The 19,181-nt window shown below is 46.4% G+C and overlaps 1 protein-coding gene across 1 annotated transcript in view; it reads right to left on the bottom strand.

Annotated features, from left to right (window-relative positions):
- LOC149371922 (uncharacterized) overlaps nucleotides 1–13,306 on the bottom strand; it is a 636,308-nt gene extending 623,002 nt beyond the window's left edge. The window contains exon 1 of the mRNA XM_089566243.1: nucleotides 13,285–13,306. The gene's annotated coding sequence lies outside the window, so the exon portion shown is untranslated. The remainder of the gene's footprint in view (nucleotides 1–13,284) is intronic.
- Nucleotides 13,307–19,181: the final 5,875 nt, after the last annotated feature.

The raw sequence follows: 19,181 nt of genomic DNA, 5'->3' as shown, positions 1-19,181 counted from the left end.
CCCCACGGAATTGACTAAACGCACGATTTGTATGCCCAATGTCGATGCTCTAACTGAAAAGAGACAGAAGAGCAAGAGAGAGAGAGAAAAAGGAGAGGTGGAGGTCGAGGCGCTTTCATTTCTTCCCCATTCGCAGAACCTCGCTGAAAAGTCGCGGTAACAGCGTGCGCGCACAATTACACGGCCCAGAGCATGACAAAATGAAAACGTCGCAGTCGTTCGTTCGCCGCGTTTCTCTCCGCAGAATCCCGTCATCGAAATGAGAGTGGCATCGGTGGTGCTTCCCTTTAAAATAACCGTAGGGGTCACGCTGCGCGGCGATCCCTTCTTCCCTCGCACTTCTCCCCAGTCCTGAGAGTTCAGCACACTTCCCCCTTTTTCCCTCCCTCCCTGCCTCGACGAGGCGGAGCGGAGTGTAAGCATTCTTTCCGAGAGTGCCCGCTGCACGGATTGTCATCGGAGCGAGAACTGTAGTACTCGTGCCGGCTCCGGCGCGCGCCCAAGAGCATCGCCCTCTCTCTCTCTCTGTGAATGGGGAATTCTTCCCGGGAGGTGGAGAGGCCGGAGAGGAACACGCACACCCCATTGTGGAAGGGACGAGAGCAAGCTGCTGCCGCCGCTGTCGAGAGGAAGAGAAGCCCCCGGTGTGCGACCAGCACAATGGGAAACCCGTGGCGTGCCCGCCGCACCAGAGTTCAGACTCGGGTCGTCGCTAGCGAATGCCCTCCCGGGTTCAAGCTCTCCAGATTTAACCACCTCTCCACCGCTCTCCCTCTACCTTTCTCTCCTTATTTCAAACTGGAACTCAATCTTCGTAGTGGTACCCTAGTTGTCACGTTTGTTTCTGTAAGAGAGAGACGAGAATGCTTCGCGTTCTCAGTCTTTTATGTCAGCGGAAAATTATTAGTAACATGAAAGTAAGCGATGCGTGCGGTTAGGTACTGCCAGCATTAACTGTCTAGTCAAAATCGAATAGCTCAGATATGGCTTCCCAAAGTGACAGCGATATATTTATAGCTAACGCCCACAACCGTTAGGGCGACTCCTCATTTATATTTCTCCCTGTTGAGTCGAGAACGACAAGTGAGGCTAGGCAATTTGAGTTTTCAGCAGGAAACTTGAGTGAGAGCGACATATTACACTGAAATTAGCTTTTCTCTGGCTCTCGGCTGCCAACCCCAAAGACGTGGGTTCGATTCCGGTCGTGGCGGTCGCATTTCGATCAAGGCTTAATGCTAGTGGCTTGTGTATCGTGCGATGTTTGTGCAAAATAAAGATCCGGAGATGCTCGAAATTATCAGGAGCCCTCTATTATGGTGTCCCTCATAGCCTGAGTCACATACGGACTTTAAACCCCATAAAAACAAACATTAATAACGTCTAGTTAGGCTCTGATCGGTATTAACCTGAATGTACTATTGCTGTAAACAAGACACCAAGACAGATGACAATATAAGAGAAGCTACAGCAATAGGAAAGCAACACACGTATACACTTGCCTCGCTTAGCTAAGAAAGCGGAAACAGGCCTTTCTGTCTATTCACCTCCTTGTCGAAATACCTTTACCTACTTGTGATAAATGCACGTGCGTTTGTTGCTTACAATCTACTGCTCACTCTTTCAGTCACAGAACAAACTGTGGAAGAACAAAGTTTTCTATTGAAAAGAAAGAAAAAGTGAGCGTAGCCGAAATCCAAGGGACAGAGGGCCTTCGATCACGTAGTGAAAATCGTGACGTCAGTGCTGGAAGTGCGACTGAACCGTCAGGACATGACACTTTCCTTTCGAGCAGTTTTGAGTTAACAGTGCTGGGTTGTGGTTGTAAGCTTTGTCAGTATGTCGACAAACCGTGCGAAAATCCCTAAACTAAGGGTAGGTAGGTCGGTGAAACTCTACTCAATACAATTCAGACAGTGACCTTAAGCGCAGAGTGTGTGGATGACAGTCCGTGGGCAAAAAGCATTGCTCTAGCGTTACTGTGTCTAAAGTAGCGAAGCACTGCCTCAAAACGCACAGTCGTGAGCAGTATGAGAGGGAACAACGTCACACCCAGAAATTCTGGACACACGCATTTTTCACCACGAAGTTGTTTGAGAACGTATTTTTTTTTTCATATATTGCAATATTCCATTATAACAACGCAACGAATATACGCAGATCTCTCTTCGGCAGGCTATCATTTTTTGGTATTAAGGTTCTTGGCAGCGTCAAAAACGTACCCCTTCGATTTTCTAAGGCAGTCTTAACTATACTCGATAGGAGCGATGGACGAACTTTAAAAGAAAGATTTTGCTATGCATCGGAAGAATGGACCATTACCTTCCAGATTTACATAACAGTATCTCACAATATTCCACAATTTCCTCGCATTTAAACTTGATGTCCAAATATCCTGTGCCTGTTTGAGCATTCATTTATTGATTACTCCAAAATTATGTGTGACAAGCAGTGTTTCTTTCCGTTTCTAAGTAATTTTCCTTTTGGTGTGTGATGTTCGAAAGTCATTCTCAAGTTTATTGAAGGAGTAACCACAAAATTCACAATTTTGTGCAAAACGTTTGTTTCCTCTAATATCCCTCCCCACTGTGCATCTGCACTGCATAATCCAACAATCCCGTTGTCCCACCATGTTCCTGGTTTCCGTACTTAGTTAATTCTCTAATGTGACCGATTACAACTCATATTCAATAGCCAGTAAGTCATGGCGTACATCTGAAGGATACTGACCTTTTTGGACTGAAACCGAATTTCAAGGAACAAATTTAGCGTGCGTTTATCGGTCTTTTTCGGTTTAAACCGAAGGCTCCAACCTCCACCCATACCTATCTCACATATGTGGCAAGCAAATGCCACTGACAAAATGGTTCATAGAGAAATTTGAAAGAAATGCGCGGCATTTCCTTTTGCGTAAAGGGCACCTGCAATTTCATCCGTTTAGGGCTCTTCGTTTGGCGAAGCAAGCACTGTCGCTGAAAGCGAATGGGCCATAACGGACTAAAAACACTCAAATAAGTATAAGAGCTACTTAAAGCACGCAGTTACTGACCAGACGACAAGCATTCCGAAAGGTCCACTGAAAGCCTTACAAGGAAGTCGTATTTTTATTTGCAATGTTGCTAATGCTCCAAGCCGTAAAAAAAAAAAAAACTGCATAGTTCACGCCTGAATGCACCTATGGCGTTCTTTGAACGTCCAGAGTCGCCACGCCTGAGCACAACACATTCTTCAAAGAGGTTCCATCAAGTTCTGGAATTCAAAAGGAACACCCCGAAAAGAAGGCAGAAAAGAACCCATGAGGTTCGACAGGGAAAACACTGTTGCGCTGACAAAAACGAGGTACATGAGAGAAAATGACGTTCCCTTCTACCTCCTCTTCCTTCCTATCTCCTCTCAACCTCCAGCGCGGCACCGGAAAACGCTCATCGTTCGAGAACTGTTGCTATTATGAACTGTATGATCTTAAGTTCGCACACACACAAAAGAGAATGCATGCCTCGTTTATGATGACTACCGCATTCGTGGTCCACAGCAAAAACTTTCTCCTGTTCCTGTCACTTTCCGTCTTGCTATGACGATGGCGCGGTCAAAGAAAATTTCGTTTCAGGTTGTTTTCGAAGCTCTTCCGAGCGTTCACGCCACACGGCACAGCTCTCTACACCAAAGCCGTCGGTGCCGTTAGACGGAAACGGTGCGTGATCATAGACCCGGACGTTAAGGTGCAGCCGGGATTAGCTTTAGGTTATCGGATACACAAATAGTTTCTGGTTTTGAGTTACACTTTGAGTGTCCGTTCTGTGTAAGCGGCCATGCCGTTTTAAGATTACGCGCGGAATGTTTTCTGTTTTTCTTTTTCGCTCCACCAAGGTAGCTGTCACTGACTGACTTCAGAAATAAATAAATACTTAAGATTTAAGACTTTGGTAGTTACTGAGCATGTGTTTTACGGGATCATAACGTTTTGTATGGCAGCCAAAAGCTGCAACGCAAATTAATTTCACAAATGCGATATAAAATAGAAATATATTTCCACAACAACAAAAAAATCTTTCTCTCTAGCTTCTAGCTTCCCCTAAAAGCAGAGCTGTACCTTTCGTCGCGACCCAACGTCTAAGCTTGGCCAAACCTCCATTATACGAACATGCCAATTTTAACTGAGGACAACAGCAAGTAGGAGAAGAGCAGTAAAGGCTGTCCGATGAACTGAAGTCAGAAAAGAAAAGATATAAGAAACAAAGAAACGGGTATCCAAGAACAATACTCGGTGGTCAGTGTGTTTCTGAAAGGAGTTATGCCCAATGGTTTGCAGAGACCGCTATTGACTTATTAGAACAAGTTTATGATGATGATGATGAACTGTTATGGCGCAAGGACATCTGTGGCCAAAGAGCGCCATGACACAAGTTGTTTGCTTCTACGCAAGGTGGGGCAACGACCCATTTGCCAAACATTTCACCCTGAATAAGCCGAGCACCGGGCAGGGAAAAGATTGTAGCCATTGTGCCATAGGTAGGTACCCGGCGGCACTGGAGATCGAATTCCGTACCTCCCGCATGCCAGGAGGATGCTCGGACCACTAGACCATGTTCAGTGGTTGCAGTCACCGAATGAAACTGAGAAAGGTCTGCACAGTTTATTCTTTTCAGCTCACACCAGCGTATCAAAGATATCCGCAATTCAGGCGTGACTCACAGAAATAGCAGCGCCTAGTCAAAACGTTCCATGCCTGGCAACGTTTCTGCCGCTAAAAAAACAAAAACAAAAGCGCTTTATAAAGGTTGGCGGACGAGCTATTTCAATCTCCCTCTACGCAGGCTTAAACCACGCTTGATTACTGCCCTTCTCTTATTTAGCCACATGTGAGAAGGAGCGCTAAAGATCAACCGACATGTATGCCGACAGCGCAAAAAGCGTGCTATTTATGTCACACGCGCGCTAAGTGAAACTGTCCCAGCATCCACAGCCCAGAAAAAAAAATAAACAAAATCACACCAAAGTAAGGATTCTGTATGGTACCTCTTGATTCCGGCGTGATAGTTTACCGCATAATAAAAAAAAGTAAAGCAAATTGTAAGCTCATTTCAAAATGTCAGCTGCGTACCGGAATGGGACAAATTAGCTGTTGCGCAAGGCATCGCGCGTGAAACTTTCAGAGTGTAAGGGGGCGCATCCTTTATATAAAGCCAGCAAGCGAGAGTACGCGAGGCATATGACGAAAGGATTGAGCGCGCTTAGGAAATTGCGGCGGCCTAACTTCTAACCGCCCTCCTCAGCTCATGCGCTCGCCTCTAAGGTGTGGGCGGACGTTTTCTCAAGAACGCGAGCTCGCCTTCGCCGGCGCCCTCACTTTCTTCCTCGCTTTGAGGGGCGCTTAGCGTGCAGATGTCGGCAGTCCTCTTCATACGCGTGCATCCACAAAGTGAGAGGACGGCGCCGCTCAAGCTCTCAGCCAACATCCCGCGCGCGAGCGAGATCACGGCGTTGACCATTGTCGCAGTCCATTTATCAGAGGCCCGAAAAAACACCCCATTCACCGACCCAGCGCGTCCGGTATCCCAAGTCCGTACCAGATGACGGACGGCGCCTGGCCACAGGGAACACGGAGAGCGGGCGTTATGCCTCCCTGCTTAGTTCAGTGCAGCGCCCCTGATCATAACGGGCGCTAACCTGAGGAGGTCGCTTTACGCGCACAAGCCGCGGTTCTTGACGCTTCACAGCCGCATCAGAACTGCACGGCTACAGTTGACGAAGCATGGCCGCGCACATCTAAGTTTTATAATGCCTTCCAAACAGTTTGTTATTTGCGTCACACTCTCTCTAGGCTCCGACTGCAAACCAAACAACGTTGCGACCTTGCTTACAAGGAAATGGATTTTACATGAAGATCTCGGCCGTCATTCACTTATACCCGCCAGGATAGTAGATAACGCTGTATTGAACTGCACCGCTATTGGCCTAAAAGGGCCACTGCCTGAACACAAGAGCAGGGGTGGCGCCGTCAGAATTTTTGCCGACGCAAGCCATACCTCGCTGACACGTACGGTTTGGTGGCGTATACAATGACCGATTAGGAGCGAATTCAGCGCCGCGGGGCATCCAATGCAGGAGCCGCGAGAAATGCCGCATTGTTTTACGCCCGGTAAAACAGCAGCAAGTTGGGCACTTGTCTCTGCGTGAATAGGAACGCGCCAAAAGTAACGCACGGCAGCGAGAGCCTGTTACAGACGTCCGGTGAGTAATGGTTCTCGCCGCTTCTGTTTCACGACGCAGCGGGACGCGGTATAGGCGAGCTATCAATACCGTCTCTGTGGGCGCATTCGCCATGCTCCTCCAGGTCCCCCAAAGTTTCGCGGAATAAGGTTGAACGAGGCGAAAGTTTAGAGAGCTCTACGAAAACGCCAAGTTTGTTATCAAAGCTGAAAGACGAGATGGCGCTGGCTTCTATTTCAGATAAGCGTAGAGAGCCCATACAAGAGGACAGATCCATCAAAACAACAAAAGCTTATACGCGGGCTAACGTAGCTGTCTCTAGGACTCGTGGAAGAAAGAGTGCTAGGAGGCATATACAAAGCAGTTAAGGATGAAAATCGACGCAGAATTTGAACGCCGACATCACGTAACCTCGGGGTACTAGAAAACAGCCCGCAGGGCATGCTTTTGGCCGTTTTTATGCAGCCCATATACAGAGCTAGTCTGCACAAATGTCCCTACGATTTGGCTGCTAACTGAAGCTTCTACACGCCGCCGCGGTGGCTCAGTGGCTATGGTGCTCGGCTGCTGACCCGAAAGACGCGGGTTCGAGCCCGGCCACGGCGATTGAATTTCTTTGGAGGAGAAATTCTAGAGGCCCGTGTACTGTGCGATGTCAGTGCACGTTGAAGAACCCCTGGCGGTCGAGATTTCCGGAGCCCTTCACTACGGCATCTTCAATACGGCCCTTCACTAGGGGTTTAAGAGACGCCGTAGTGCGTCTCTGAAACCCCATTAACTAAACCGGACCGAAGCCTATACAGAAGCTCGTCATACAGAGAAATAAAGAGAAACAAAGTGACGGCTCCATTAGGCACCGAAAGAATATGCTCGTGCGGTGTCAGCCCCATTGTGTGTTATAGCTCTTAGAGGACCAATGTAATACGAATAATGGGTTTCAGAGTAAAGATAATGTGTTCCATCAGCCAGGATACACAGGACCACTGAAGCATTATTCTGCACACGAGACGGCGCAATTTTTTTTTTTTTTGAAGTGAGCATAATTTTTGCTGTCGAGGATAAAAGCAGAGGAACCAAAAAACAAAAAAGCATAATAAAGAGCCGGTTTTCGACTGTAACGCTGCCTACTGCGTACGTATTGTGGATATGTGATGTGCAGAGGGAAAAAAAAGAAAACTACACGAGCACACACCTCTTAAAAACGTATCTTTTTTCCATACTCAAAAAGTTGGCGCAGTAACAAGAGGACTAAGCGGAGAAAAACAAGGATAGCGCTTGTTTAACGAATTGGAAAAAACAGAGCAGTGAGAGAGGACACAAAAGAAGGACAAACACCAGCGCTGACTAACAACCAAATGGTTTATTGCTACAGGTGAGGCAGCATATAAATGAAATGGCACGAGTAAACACACAAAAAAAGCATGAGAGAAAGATACCGCACAACCACACAACCTGACTGAAAAAAGGCACGTCACTGATTAAGATACGCAAGTTCCTCAGGTAGCAGACTTATCGATGGGCTGCTGATATAGGTGTTACCTAGCTTTTTAATATGGCAAGCCTCCGAAATGACGCTCGTGGTCGCATCTTTATAACAGGCGATGATAGTTGTATATTGAAATGCGCTTCGCAATCTTTACACTCCAGACAATGCAAGGCAGGATAATTTCTGCGAGTCTTGTTCTCGATATCTTTTGCGTGTTCACGTAGTACATCGTTGATGCATCGTCCCGTCTCACCGATGTAGAAACTGCCACAAGAAGTCGGGATCTCATGCTTTTTTGTGTGTGTTTTTACTCGTGCCGTTTCATTTATATGCTGCCTCACCTGTAGCAATAAACCATTTGGTTGTTAGTGGTGTTTGTCCTTCTCTTGTTGGTTGGTTTATGAGGTTTAACGTCCCAAAGCGACTAAGGCTATGAGAGACGCCGTAGTGGAGGGCTCCGGAAATTTCGACCACCTGGGGTTCTTTAATGTGCACTGACATCGCACAGTACACGGGCCTCTAGAATTTCTCCTCCAAAGAAATTCCAGCCGCCGCGGCCGGAATCGAACCCGCGTCTTTGAGGCCAGCAGCCGAGCACCATAGCCACTGAGCCACCGCGGCGGCTGTCCTTCTCTTGTGTCGTCTTCCATTGCGCTGTTTTTTCCGATTCGTGAAAAATGTACCAACCAGCCCGTATTTGCCCTCTTCTGGAATATTGCTTGTCCTTGATTTATCTAGGCTTAGACCTCGTGTTACTGTGCAAACTTTTTCAGTATGCATATCAACCAACGATCCCAGCTTTCTGCTCGCCTAAGTATCTTTTATATTTCTGAAACAGAAAGCAAAATGCGAAACTGAGTCAAGTAATGACTTTCTCTCTCTCTCTCTTTTAGCTCTGTAAGCGCTTCTGCCTAGGATTCGCTTTTCAATGTTCGCGCTAGTTTGTTTGAAGTGACAGCAACTTTTTCTTTATGCCGGCTGTGCGTTCTCGCTCTATTATGACTTTTTTCTTAGCGGAAAGGTTATTGTATACTATATGCTGCTACAATCAAAAAGTCCCCACTTAGGTTTGAATATTATATTTTCAGAAAGTTAAAGCGACCCTTCCGCGCAGCCAGGAGTCCTCCCACGAAAGCCCTTCTAGTTGAAAGCGTGGGTAGCTTTCCTGCTTTTCGACTGCAGCGAAACGAGTCATGCGAAACGTATTACGGGAAAGGGAAAAATAGCTGCGCTGCATATAAGGCGAATACATGCTGGCTGTAATTTAAACACATTTTCATGTCGTGCGAACCGCGTATTTATGGGAAATGTATTCCGATAATGAGACTAGGTGAAAAAGAAATCGTTAGATTCCAAACGCGCATTAGACGCAGGTCATGGCGGGCATTTCTGCACTGGTTTCTCACCCCAGCGAATTCTCTCTGCTCTGCGCAGACGCCGTGCCGGCTGCTTTAAATATTATTACTGAAAAGTGTGCCTTTCATAAACGTGGTATTAAAGTAAGCGGAAGCCCTTTCTGGTTACTTCTGCTCGGTCCCCACCTTCTGCCGAAAAAAAAAATGCAACAGTGCCTTTATCAACGTCTCTCTCTCTCTTTTGTCTATGTCCATGATTTTTTCTTCTTTTTTATTATTTTCTTTTTTTATAGCCTTGTTCAAGAAATCAGAGCCCAGCAGCTTCAGTCATGTCAGAAAAACTGGCTGAGCGAAAAGTAAAGAGAAAAAAAAAAAGAGATAAAAGCGTTTGGGAGCAAACATTCCCGGATGGGGGTGAACAAAGAGAAAAGCAGAAACCGGGGAAACTATGTTCCTGGAGAAAAGATGAAAAAAATCCAATATATGCCCCAGCCATGTGGCTGAGTTTTCAATGGGGAAGAGCAAACAAGAAGTTTCATTGTATACGTTTTCAAGCTCCGGCTACATGCCGCTGGTATTAAGAAAATGCGATGGGCGCAAATGCCTTTTTTTTTTTTCACTCTCTTACATTATTTGTGCAAGGCATCAGTGCAAGAAATCAGGCTGTTGAATAACCGGAATTTTTCAACCAGAGTTATTCAACAGTCTGATAACAATAATGACTGCCAGAAGGCAGACATGCGCGCCTAGCATTTGTAAACAACGATTCTATGCAAGGCAAACGATGCATGACGCCGCTAGTCACTCACCCATTCTTTTAATTTCTAAATGTTGCCTCTAGTGAAGATAAAGAAGAAAAGAATGAGGGCACACAGAAACCAGTAGCCAAAGATTTGTTGGGGCACCTGATACTTGGAAAAAGAAGGCGACGGAAATGGAAAAATTTGTATCTATGCACAACAAGGAACTCCATGTCTAGGATGCTCTAGCGGCCGAAATCAAAGAGTAATTAGTACCTATGGCCGCGGATCGAAACAAGAAACGCATACACAAGGAACACGGGGATTTTCTACGTCCCGACAAACAAATTAAAACACGCTCAACGCCACAGCGCTAGTTGCTTCGTTGCCATGACTTGCGGCTCTTTTTGAGGCCGCTTAAGTTCTGCAGCAGAGGAAGAAAACACGAGGTTACCAAACGCAGAAGACATGCTTTGAAAATCTTTAAATTGATCAGAATGCATTTTATTTTGGCGTCGAAAACAATTGTGCCTTCTATTGTTCTTCGGAAGAATCAACTGATATTTAAGCTTCCCAAGGGGGTGCCATCCGGAACCAGAAGAACATTTCCTTGGAATCATGTTCCGCCCTCTGCTCATGGAAGTTTTCGTTCGTTCATGCTATAAAGATCCACTATTTCCGCACTTCACGCCTCGCCGTCTGTTCGGCAGTCATAGCGCCTGTATTGCCATGATCGTGCATGGTCTTGGGCAGAGTTATGAAACATTCCGAATCCTATGCTAATTTAGAACATTACCTTTTATCCTGCCCCGTTGCCATTCTGTCCCCTCATTTTCCATACCCCTCGGCCCCGACGTGGCGGGCTTGCATAGCCTCGGACCAGCTGAAAGACCAAGTGTCTATGGTGATCCTGGCACAGGGCACACCTCGGCGCTTAATATTGCGTTGCAAAGAAGTTTTCTCTTTCTCTTTCTCTCTCTCTTTCTATCACGTGCATGATGCACAGAATTGCTTTTATCATCTCTTTGAAAACTGAAGGAGTCGCCGAAGAAACTCCCACAAAAAATACGTTCGTTTTATAGCTTGGAATACCTGCTCCTAAAAGAACACTTTCAGCCCAACCGACCACAGAATTTCATGAAATAAAAAAAGGTGCACACGCTTTGTAATTCCAGAGAACTGCGCAGAAATTTATCTGACCATTTTCTGGTTCCACTCAATACGCGCTAAATACGCTCAATATTCTCAATACACTCAATTCGGCTCAATACACGACCGCTCCTCAGCATGAAGCATAGCCAAAATCAACACAGAAGGAAGCCTTACGCTTCTGCTGTCGTAATGAATATGCATTAGTAACACTTATCCGAGCACAGTCAAGCGCTGGTCAACAAAACCTGTCGAGTTTCCCCAGTTCATTGAAGAAAAAAACAAATACGGAACTCAGTTGGTGAAATGTTTAGGGGAAGCTCTCAAGGTAGAGTAGATTTGAATGCCAGTGAGTAATTAATTACTCTCTTATACAGAACTCAGTGCATCTTGTGTCTAGAAACGAAGAACTAATCACGAAAAGGTAAAAAGAGCACCAGGAGCTATTCACTTTCATAATCGTGCATTGTGTGGTCGCTTCCAACGTCGTTGTCTTCGCACTCAATCCGCGAAAACCATTTTCACATCTGCTAAGACCACTTGCGGTAAACGCTGTCAGCGCTACTTCTTCAGTACGAACAATGCCACTGTGGGTCAGTGCTGCCAACCTCCAGAGCCGCTTCTCCCACAATTTGCAACCAAAAATTCCCTAGATTTCCCTAGATACGAGAAATAGTATTCAGTTGTATGTTGTAAAATGGTAAAATTGTATATTTATGCGTAGTTCAGTAGCAAGTTTAATCATTCAGGTACCCTATTACCAGCCGCTGGCAAGCAAATTAGCTGTAAATTTGAAATGACGGTTTGGTTTGGTTTGGTTTATTGGGGTTTAACGTCCCAAAGCGACTGAGGCTATGAGAGACGCCGTAATGAAGGGCTCCGGAAATTAAATTTGAAATGAAGGATTTAAAATGAAGAGCTTCTAAATGAAGCTACAAGATAAACCGTAGCGCTCTTTGGAAATTACAAATTAACGGCTGTATATTTTATGTGTTTTTTTTTTCACTACACGCAAAACATGCATCGGCATGTGGAATTAACTGAATTTTTTTTCCCTCATGTTGTGTCGGTTTAGACTTCAGCCGAAAGATACGATGTACAAAATGCCTGGAGGTCGCTTAAGGAGTGTACGGAAACTGCGATATAAAAGCTGCTTGTTAATTTGCTGCGATTGCTCTAAAGGGTGGCTGACGTAACAGTTTGAGTCAATTAAAACAATGAAGCAGTGGTTGGCTTGTGTATGCCTCTTGTGACCTCAACTCACTTTGTTCGTCGTGGTGGAACTGGAAATTATGGTTTATAATTTTGGAGGGTCTAACGTCCCAAAGCGACCTAGGCTATGAGGGATGAAATAGTGAAGGACTCCGGAAATTTCGACCACCTGGGGTTCTTTAACGTGAACTCAAATTGCACAGTACACGGGCCTCTAGAATTTCGCCTTCATCGAAATTCATCCGCCGCAGCCGGGATCGAAGCCTCGTCTTTCGGGTTAACAGGCTAACGCCATAACCACTGAGCCACCGCGGCGGGTGAACTGGGAATTGTTCCCTTAGTTAGACTAGCTCAAATTTCCAACCTTGATAAAAAAATGGCGCCCTTGTTCTTTCCCAGTTATCGAAACAAACATGCAGATATGCTTACTAAATAGGAATTTCACGTCATGCAGCGAGCTCCAAATACAGCGTGAGGAAGGGGCGCGCGTGTTAAGGGAAGACGGTGGCACGCCATATCACATCAGCGGGTGTCACTGGCCACGTCAGGGACCATACACGTCCGACTACGTCCGTGTAAAGGCTGGTTCACATGCATGCAAGCGACTGAAAATTGAGCAGCTGTTGTTGTGGCATCAGCATGTGACGCCACCGGGTCTAGTCAATAGTAGACGCTAAAAAGAAATGAATCGTGAAAAAATACGACCATTAGTTGCTGCCGCCTATAGGCATCACATTTTAAAATATTTGGCGCAGCCAGTTTCCAGCAGGGGCACTGCTACGACACACCAAGTCAGCATGTGTAAGTGCTGATTGAATCGAACATTGCTTGAAGCGGATGTGAATTAAGGTCAGTCGATTGAAGAAAACCCTGAAAACAAGAAACAGGAACTTTCTAACGAGTTGAAGAGGATGCGAATTAAGGTCAGTCGACTGAAGAAAACCCTCAAAACAAGAAATAGGAGTTTTCTAAAGAGGCAACAAATGGCCTTAACTCCCCCTTGAACGTAATTGCAGCATGCGGCGTCCGTAGAGTTCTTTATGTACTATTTGAGATAAAAAGTGCATAATATTTTTACAAAGTTCCTTATATACGCTTTCTGATTTGTACCACCAACACTGAAAAACTGACTTACCGAAGAGAGGTCCGTTCCCAGAGTCCGACGATGCGTCACGCACGCAGCCGCCTTGAATTATACCTGCAACGAATAAATAACAGTTATGGTTTTAGAGTCTCGAAGTGGCTTCTGCCCATGCGTCTGTGCCCGCTTATTAACAAAAAATGGCTATCGGTAAGCATATGTTTACAAGCTCAATAGTTGCCGAATGTGACGAGTAAAAAAAAAAAAGTCTAACCATTGTATTCAGCATGCTCCTTGTTTTCATATTCATTTGTATCCTTGCGCGGTATAACTGCTTACATGGTCAGTAATAAGGTGGCATAATTGTGTGGTTCACACTCAGCTACCAATTTAGCGTCGAGGCATGTCCAAAGTTGATGGACAAGCACTATACTTTGTTCTCACCCTTCGATTTTCTAACGCTCCTCTGCTCTCCTACCTCTCAGCCCTTTGCCTAACGCTTTGCAGCGTCCCGTAGAGACCAATATACAGGGGCAAGCAGAAGACCGCGGATAAAAAAAAAAAAAAAAAATCGCGCCTACTCTGTTGAAGAGTAGTATCACTGAAAGAATGGAGACGTGAGAATAGATGCAACAAATAGGCGAAAAAATGGCACTGTGAACCAGTACACTTCCCAGGAGAAAAAAAAAAAACACCATACGCATGAATTCTAAATTTATTTAAATTTAAGAAATGAAGTTTTGCCGTGGAACCGAGGCAAAAGGTGACAAAGTCAGGTGACTGCGCCGTCGGCACCGCGCCAAATAAGTGCAAAACAACAAATCAGCAGGCACGCAGCAGAAAAATATAGTCGGCTACAGATCACGGATGTGATATTCCACATAATCATAATCATCACCACCACCACCATCGTCGTCGTCGTCATCATCCTAATCATCATCAGCATCAGCCTGACTACTCCTGCTGCAGGGAGGCGGCCTCTACTATATCGCTCCAATTACCCCTGTCCTGCGCCAGCTTAGGCCACCCTATCCCCTCAAACTTCTTAAGCTCATCCGCCCACCTAACTCTCGAGCGCCCTCTGCTACGCTCTTTTCTCTTGGAATTCAGTCCAGACAGCGGGAATAGAACATAAATAACCACATATGCTGCAAAAAGTACAATTAAGCTTTTTTAGGTTCTTTAGGTGCACAAGAACGATGACTGACCTATTATATCAACTATATCAAGATAATTTTGGAAAAGATGGCGAATTTGCCACTAGACTAATTGCATTCCATACCCAGTTCTTATTCGAGGTTTCATAAAGTTTGTATTTCTGAGGGCGTAATGCAGATCTGTGTTAATAAATCCATTTAAAACGCTGCAAAATATGTTTTGTACTGTCAGTATATAAATTCTGACAGACGCTGGCTGTAGAGGGCTGTAGTATTTAGTAAATCGGTTTGTCTCAATTATCCTGAAACAAAATCATCTCTCAACAGTTTGTAAATAAAACGAAGGCCTTCCTTTTGTAAAGGAAGGCCTGTTGCTTGTTCTGGAACCCATACCCCACAAAAGCAAACGGTACTTCACACGTGACTGAACAGTAGTAAATTATAGTTGCTTTGTCATGTGTATTTTGTAGAAGGGGGAATTTTTTTTACAATACGGAACAAGAATATATGTGACAAGTATCATAAGAACAAGGGCACAGGAAGTTTCACGCCAGTTAAATTCCCGACAAAGGAATAAAAAAGCCGAAACAGGGAACGGCATCGCTGACGTAAAAATCAAACTTCTAGGAAAGTTTTTCTGTTGCCCCGAAGACCATGATATTCTACAGCCAGCAATGTACTGGTTTCCCTAAAAGCGCACTTGCTCAACGAAACATCTGAGGTATGCTGAATGTCTGTGGCACAGTATGGGCTGGTCTTGTAACGCCTTTTAGCTGACTGGTATAGTAAGGCGAACTACTAATTAGTGCTTTGCGCTTAGTAAGAGTTAAAGGCCGGAAAGAAGAGCGCACAGGGCTTCCTTTGCGTTCCTGGCCGCAGTAGAAAAGTCATCCAGTGTCCCTGTACAGCTTCTGACAAACCTACGCCACAACGCCCATCCACTTCCCCTTTTCTACCGTATACCTCTTTCTCCCAAGAAGGGAGTGTTTTCTCCGAAAACGCTCTTTTTTCGCGGCAAAAGGACGCAGGCTGGGCAGGCTCTCTTCTTAATGAAGGCCAACTGGCAGAAGAAAGATTAGCCACGTCTCAGCGCCGACGGCTGCAGACACTTGCAGATTACTCTGGCGGGCATCCCAAATGAGGAATCGGCCTTCAGCCGACCAATTAGCCAAGACCATGGAGACACTGAGCTCACTAATGACCCCTCGGCTGGACACAACGGGAAAGCAGCAACACAAAAAACGGCGACAACGCGAGCCGGTCACACTGTCCTGACCGGCTGCTAATGAGTTGCTGTCGGCACCGAGGGAGCACTGCAGGGAGAACGGGAACGGGAAACAGGAAGAGCTTCCCGTCCACATGATGCTCAGCCCCCCACTCTCCGCTAGGCGGTTTCTCTCGGGACAAAGAGAGAAGCGGCCGGAGCCCGAGTTTTCCGCAGTCTGAGTGGAAAGGCATTTAACCAGAGCTCCTTTTGCTTGTGGGCCATGAAAAGGAACAAGCCTGCCGTGATATAAGTATGTGGCAAGGTCGCTTACTATTCCTCAAAACTTTTCAGGTGCTTACCTGAACAGTATGGCCAGTGATGAGCACTAGCTGGTTGGCTAAATGATTAATGCAATAACGCCGCCACGCATGGCATGAGTGAGTGGCGATTGTGTTTCTGCATTGGAAGAGTTACGATGAATGTTTTGTTGTGGGAGATGTGTAGATACTGGCTTCAGTATAGTGTTCATGGGCAGCATCCCGGGACAGTTTGTCCTGTTTGGCCCGTCGCTGGTTTGTGGATCTAGCCTCCCTCATACGTGCAGCGTTCCGAGCACGACGTTGCTCCTCGGCTGCATCCATGGCTTTCCCGAAACGCGACTTATGTCCCACATTGCAACTCACGGCGTGACCGTAACTACGGCGGCCGCTACAGCGCATACGCGCAGCATGCCAAGCAATCCACCCATTTCAGGACGCTTTCTTGAGAGGCGTTTCAAGACTTCTGGAATCGGAGGAAGATTTATAGGTCGCCCCTTGAGGGGGCGATTCTATTTGAACCGTGTATTTCTCGGACTTTTTGCGTCGGAAAAGTGGGGTTCGCACTGTTTTCCGATGAACATTTTCCATTTGGAGAAGTCGACTCCTCCCCGTGCCCTTAAATACGTCCCTGTTTGGCGGTGTCTTTTTGCGACTGCGCACCCTAACTGATGACGACAAGTTAGCAAGAGGCTTAAGGCACGGGCTGTGTGCACAGGACGGTCATATGATAGTGGGTGAAGGTGCTGCACCTAACGACGAAGGTGGTGCGAGGCACGAGGTGGACTCTTGGACACGGATGACTCCGCGAAAGCCAGGGAACAATGCTAAGGCAGCTAGGGCCGTAAACAACTGCTTGAGGGAGCAGCTGACAGGACACCTTCGCCTCGTCGGATGGATTTCAAATCAGTTTTGTGATAACTATTAACACTATTACAGTTATTTTAGAGCAAATTTTGTATTATAGCTTTTCTGTAAGGAGAAACAGTCTTAGTGATGCGTTCCACATAACTCCATCGACCAAATTCCACTCATTCTCCTTACAAAATTAGCCTCATCGCTACTCAAAGCGCCAACTTGGTGTGAGTCCTGCCTCGCAACGTCGACCTTGGGCAATCAAGAAATGAATTGACACAAACTATGAATTCACGACATGGACCACCAGCAAGACTGAATCTCACGGTTCATCGATCTGTGGGTAACGTTTTTCGAAAGTTCACTTCACCAGCCGCCTTAGACTACGGCGCATGCGCACGTTTGAGCGAATCGGTCATGCGCTTCTTTTCCCCAGCACGCCCCCGCATATCTGCCTGTTCAGACTTATTTTTTTCGTTTTTTTAGCAAAAGCATCTGACAGGAACGGCCTTCCCTAACTAGTTGCAGCGATCACCTATCTTTAAATGCTTTCTTTAAACAACAATAAAACTGATTTTATAAAGCCCCGTACCCTTACTTTAGCTCATACAATGCTGGGCACAACTGTATTGTATTAATTTTAAGAATTAAGAATTTCAACATCCCGGAGGCAGGGGTAGTTAAGAAAATATAACTAGGTCTAACTGAACTGAACCCCCACCTATCCAGCTTATGTTTGGGTATAACTATGTGGATCTCGTGCAAGAAATGTTGACCCTCAAAATGTCCCGTGAACCGCCGACAGAACAACAAAACGATAGCGTGGCCGTGGAACCAGCCAGTGCTATCTTGCTCAAGCAAAAGTACAACGGCTGTCTTTATTGTATGAAGCGAGAGATCCATTCGTTCACTCTATTTCAAACTGCTCTGCTGATTTGCGGTTCAAAAAGTAATTTTCTGCTCGTAGATATAACGATCGAAAATCTAAGTCGTACGTGCACGGGGGGATCCTCACCACAATGAAAAAATTGAATGAAAAGGAAAAATTAGCGGTCAATGCGACATGATACAGCTAGGCGTACAATTCGGGTAACAAGAAGTGAATGTCATGGGCACTTTCGAGTCAAAAGCTTCTTCGAAGAAACAAAACCGTCAGTACTGCTTCTAAGGTAACAGGGTGGGGAACGGAGGGGGGGAGATGGAAGTCCGGCTCAGTCCAATCGACCTAAACAAAACTCCCCACATTGTGGACAGCGCCTCTCGAACGTGTACCCCAGGGACGCCGAACACGGCAAAGCCGGAAGGCAGGCGCAGAACTACGCAGCATCAGCACCGCCACTCTCCTCATCAGAAAAGCCGCGAGCAATCGGCGGCCCTTATTTTCCTCTCCATTCTTCGGGAAAACAGAAGGCGCCGTGGAACTCGTTTCCCAACACCCGCCTTCTATTCAGTTTCCTGCTCTTTTCACTCTCGCTCTCTATCCCTTTCTCCGCTAAACGTCAAACACAATCAAGGGTCACACGCACAACTGCCCAATACCCGCGTGCACCAGCGTCATAAAACGGAAGCTCGCGAGAAGTAGAGAGGAAAGGAAAAGTTTTGCACCGAGCACGGTTTACTGCCCCAACCAGTCTATCCGCGCCTGCCCCTCCCCCGAACCGAACATCCGTTCCGTATCCCAGGCGTCTTCTTCTTGTGCAGGGCGAGGCGATTGCAAACATCATCTGGCACGGCCCGCATCTAACGCGCGCTGGCAAAGAGTTGATCCGTATCCTCACAAAAGACCAATTAGCACCGACGCTGCTGTGTTTTCCCTGGGCACATACCGCGAACCGCGGGCGAAGCCCGGCGCGTGCCTTCACCGCCGATCCCAAAGGGGAGGGGGGCGCGTGGGGTCTTTCTAACCTCAGTGGTTGGCAGCGCCTTCCACCGCGGGAAACAGCATGCCTTGTTTCCATGCGACGGGCTGCTTTTCAGAGCAATGAATCAAGGGTGGAATCAGCTATGTACATAGCGAAAAAGTAGATTTAAAGAGTCTTCATAATTTTTCGCATTCCTTCGGACCAAACAAGCGACGACAACAGGTTTAGGACATTGTACTCCCCGCCCATACAGCTTGAGTATATATTGTGGCACAGTGGCGCACTGTGGCACATTGGCACGTTGGCAAATTGTGTCATGTTGGCACATTGTGGCACGTTGGTACATTGTGGCGCGTTGGTACATTCTCAGGACATTGGCATATTGTGACACAAATGGTACATTGCGTTTAGATAGAAGGTTAATTTGGGCGTTTTCTATTACGACACATTACGACGCCGACGGCACTTACTCATAATGCTGCAAACCAAATTGACACGGACAGGGCTTCAAATCCTGCCTCCTTCCCAAACTCTAAATAGGAAGTAGTAAAAA

Source organism: Amblyomma mixtum, chromosome 1, assembly GCF_055824585.1.
Source record: "Amblyomma mixtum isolate Tamu chromosome 1, ASM5582458v1, whole genome shotgun sequence".
In the NCBI taxonomy this organism is placed as follows: domain Eukaryota; kingdom Metazoa; phylum Arthropoda; class Arachnida; order Ixodida; family Ixodidae; genus Amblyomma; species Amblyomma mixtum.
Note: the sequence above shows the minus strand (reverse complement) of the source record. Positions and strands in the feature narration are given on the sequence as shown.